Source organism: Egretta garzetta, unplaced genomic scaffold, assembly GCF_000687185.1.
Source record: "Egretta garzetta isolate BGI_Z169 unplaced genomic scaffold, ASM68718v1 scaffold898, whole genome shotgun sequence".
Lineage (NCBI taxonomy): Eukaryota > Metazoa > Chordata > Aves > Pelecaniformes > Ardeidae > Egretta > Egretta garzetta.
In genome coordinates, this window is record NW_009260629.1 from 134387 (window position 1) to 134705 (window position 319).

Sequence of the window (319 nt, forward strand, 5' to 3'; positions counted from 1 at the left end):
GGCACATCTGGGACCTAGGGCCAGCTACCCCATGGGTGCCACCCCACGGGTGCTACCCCAGGGGCAGCAGGAGGATGGGTCCATGCCCAGCCAGGAAGCAGAAGTTCCCTCTGAGAGCCTGGCACAGACTTCCCCTTGCGGCCGTGGGACAGCAGCGCTGCACGGCGCTGGGGAAGGTCTGTTTTCCCGCGCAACAGGGAGCGGCTGGTGTTGGAGCCCCATGGTGTCAGCCGTGGGAGCAGGACCAGCGGCCGTCCCTGGGGCTGAGGGACAGCGAGGGGGGGCCCAGAGCAAGCTCCATGGGCCCCCAGCCCCCCAC

General features: G+C 69.3%; 1 protein-coding gene across 1 annotated transcript in view; it reads left to right on the forward strand.

Annotated features, from left to right (window-relative positions):
• Positions 1-319, forward strand: part of ZNF513 (zinc finger protein 513) — a 5571-nt gene that overhangs the window by 3363 nt on the left and 1889 nt on the right. The gene's annotated exons all lie outside the window — the stretch shown is intronic.